Source organism: Kryptolebias marmoratus, linkage group LG7, assembly GCF_001649575.2.
Source record: "Kryptolebias marmoratus isolate JLee-2015 linkage group LG7, ASM164957v2, whole genome shotgun sequence".
Lineage (NCBI taxonomy): Eukaryota > Metazoa > Chordata > Actinopteri > Cyprinodontiformes > Rivulidae > Kryptolebias > Kryptolebias marmoratus.
Genome location: NC_051436.1, coordinates 9,075,339 through 9,079,137, shown reverse-complemented (window position 1 = coordinate 9,079,137; position 3,799 = coordinate 9,075,339). Strand labels below are relative to the sequence as shown.

Here is a 3,799-nt window from a genome sequence, read left to right as displayed (position 1 = left end):
CCCCCCCCCCCCGGTGGCATGTCAGCTTTTCATTTTGACACCAAGCAGAGGTGCCAAAGGAGGAAAGAGAAATAAATAAATCCGCACACAAATGGACGGCTTTACGGACTTCGCGTTTCCTCCCCCTGGACTACCAGGAGCTCAGGTTTGTCCTCTGTGGAGGACATTTGTGAACCTGATTATCTCCCCCCCCACTGCGTGCCACTGAATGAACTCCTTCTGCCACCTAGAGAGGACAATTAGGGCTCTTCAATGATACCAAACGTGAAGGGGTGAGGCTAATTCATTACAAAGATATGGAAATGTTAAAAAAAACTGAATGGACGATATTTTCTTTCCCTGGTAGTCAGGAGGATAGGACTCCTAAATTGATCTACGCAACCGTAGAATACACAAAAAACAGATTTACTTCTCACAGAAACATACTGATGAAGACTGAAGAAGAGGTCAAGAACTAAAAAAATTAGATTTGAGCTTGACTCAACAAATAAATTTAGTCCCTTCAAGGCCTGAAGGGAAAAGCCAGTTAAAAATCTCACGCAGTGGGAATATTTGTCCATGAAGTCAGATTTGAGCAGAAAACGTGTCGGGGATGACTCTCAGCTACTACCACGGCAAAGCCACGATCGGGATCTGTAAAACTGACCGAGTTAAAGCCATGTTTGTGTTGGCTAATGTCAAGTAGCTGCGCTAGATGGACATTCAGCGGGAAATCCATTGAAATCTATCGAGTGGTTAGAGTTACAGAATACATTTTGGTAACATTAAACACACACATATGGGCAAAAACATTATTGTCCACCTTCACCTTTTGGCAGAGGGTGATAAATACGGGGAAATAAACAGACTGCAGCCAAAAATATAATTATAATTTTGTCAACTAAGATCAAATCAGTTTTATCATAAGGGATTCACTGACAAAATACTGATATTTAGGATGATTTAATGATTTTTCTTTTATAAAAATGGCATCTTGTGACGCCTCCTGTGGTGTTTCTTGTACCTTTTTCGGTTTACATGTCACCTGTTGTATTTCCTAACATGAAGTCAAATCCTCCCCCAGTTAGACGTGTCGAAGGTAAATCCAACCCAGGAGCGTTTCCTTCACGTCTGGATCCACATCCTCTCCTATCCAAGGTTTTAAATGTCCTTTTTTTTTTCCCCCTCGCATCGTAACACGCCACCCCCACACATTCTCATGCACGCCGAGGCCTCGCCGCTAACCTCGGCTGACCTCCATCCACACACACACACACACTTACACACACACCTCCGCTGCAGTGACCTGCTTCGAGGATTCAGGAGTGAAGCCGCTTCCCCAAACACACATTGGATCCGATGACACCTGTCAAGAGTCTGCTCTCATCTGTTGTTGCCCCCGTGAAAAAGAAACCCAGCTTCGGCCTTCCAGCGTCAGAGGGACATCGCCTTCGGGGCACACGTTGGAGATGACTCTCAGCTACGACCGCTCAAGGTTTTAGCTCAATGACTCTAAAACCAGCTCATTTAAGCCATTTTAGTTTTGGTTTCTCGGCCTCTGCGTCCCTCACCCCCAATCATCGGGCCCGCAGAGTCTTTGTGAATACATAATCTCCACCTAAAAAAAAAATGATGTGAAATCCCGGACCATAAAAATCGCTTTCATGCCCGTTATAAAATCCTAAAATGCTTGGCGAGGCATTCGTATAATTGGTCATTAACCTCCACGAGGCCCCTGGAAGCACCGGTTGTCCCCGCTCGCTCCCACCGGTCTGGCATAATAACAGTATTTCACCTCGACGCCGGCTAAATACGCCACGCCGCCCGCCTGCGTCGTCGCAGGTGAGCAGTGAGTTACCGTTTCCTGCCGTCACGGAGCGACGGCGCCGTGTCGTTCCTGAAGAAACGAAAAAAGCTCCCCCAGGTGCAAACTCTGCCTTGAGTAACTCCCTACAAGGTGAACTTTGACGATTTTGGTTTTGTTTTTTGTTTTTTCGGGTTTTTATTACACGCAGGAAGATGTATCTTATTGTGCTCAGACAACAGAGTCGGCGCGGCGCCTCAGCCTCCCAACAAAACAAGTGGGCGGATGTGACTCCCCGTCTTCGCTGCGAGGGGAATAAATCAAAGACACTGCGGCTCGCTGTAACAACTACACCACCCTCAGAAGTGATTCATAAGGCCGACCGGATTCCTTGACTACTTATTAGGGCTGTTGAAGGGCCGCCGTTGCACTTTATTTTTTTTCCGACGCGGGAAGCGCGGGGGCAAAAAGAAAGAAAAATAAAACGACACGGACACCATATAGAGTGGATCACAGGTTGGTCAATTGTGCTTTATGTGACAAGACGAGCATAAAAAAAACCTTTTCTCAGGCGATTCTTTTACAGATATTCTTTTGGATAAGTTACAGTAAATGTCTTACCTGCTAGAGATGGCTCTTATAACAGCCTCAGCTTGAAGAAATAGTATAATTCTGACAAGACTGACGAGTTGCCAGCTAGTCAGAGCGGGCCACCAAAAAACAGTCACATTGAGGAATGTTTCAATATTTAGTTTTTTTTTTATTCTTCATCTCAAAAGCTTCAAAATGAGACGCAGTTTGTTGAAAGGTAGCAATTTGTTGACTTGCATAGTTGATTTGTCCATCTTTATTTATGTCGAGGACAAAAACAAAACGGATTGCCGCCATCTTTAAACAACTTTATTCTCAGAAAATGTCCCTGCTGTTCAGATGCTTTTTTACAACTACACCTATACGCTGTCATCAGTTTGTTTACCCAAATGTTTATGGTTTAGTTATCAGTCATTTAACCCATCGAAAGGCTTTTCTTATCGCTGAAGGGCAGGTGATCGTGTTTGAGTGCATGCGTGCAGTTGTGCGTATGCGTTCGTTTCTTGGTCTGTTAGTAAAATATCCTGCAAACAGACAAACACTCTGCTGACGCCGACAGTTGGTCGTTGTGTCGCGACGATGCTCAGCAGCTGGCATCGAATTTAAGCTCCGTGCTTAAATTTTCAAACATCCGTACGGTTGCAGCCATTTTTTTTTTTTTTGATTCCTAAAGTCAGTTGGATGTCGTGTCCACCTCATCTCCAAAAACTAATCAGTCGTTGACTGACGTCCAATAATTACATCCCGAGAGTTCTTTTTTCTAAATTAAAAACCATCCCGTGGTTTACGAGAGGTTTAAAAAAAAACAGAAATCTTTCACCTCCGCGCGACGACAAATCCACACAACACCGTTCGGAAACAAAAAATAAATTAAAAAAAAAACCTGAACGATCCTTTATAATTTGAAGCGCTGTCAGCTGACTTTCAGCTGAATCGCCGGCGATTAGCGTCAGCGTCGCCAGAGGTCTCATCTGGTATGAAAGCAACGACACAAGTAGTACGACTAAAGTTAGTTCAAAAGTAAAAGGAAAGGGGGAAAAAAAAAAAACGATTATTAAGCTTTATTTGCCAGGTAATATTTCTGTGAACCTTTATTTCATTTTTTTCTTTTTTTTTCAGGAAACTCATCTGATGTCTAAGAAGAAAGTACCCGCCCTTCAAACACTGTCGTTAGAAGTTTCCACCCCCCCCCACACACACACACACACACACCACCACCACCCAGACGCCGGCTTTGTTAGGAGGTAAAAACACAGGCGGTGTGACATAACGTGCAGAAGAGATAGATCATTAAAAAAGTGAAGCTGACACTCAGAATTGGCCGGCATTAAGATAAGATTGTTCTTATTCTCCAGAGGGGAGGGGAGTTAAAGGTGGCTTACTTCTATAGGAGACGATTTTAGTTGTAAATCCCCCCCCCCCCCC

General features: G+C 44.2%; 1 protein-coding gene across 2 annotated transcripts in view; it reads right to left on the bottom strand.

Annotated features, from left to right (window-relative positions):
• Nucleotides 1-3,799, bottom strand: part of LOC108234870 (phospholipid-transporting ATPase ABCA1) — a 215,816-nt gene that overhangs the window by 202,579 nt on the left and 9,438 nt on the right. The gene's annotated exons all lie outside the window — the stretch shown is intronic.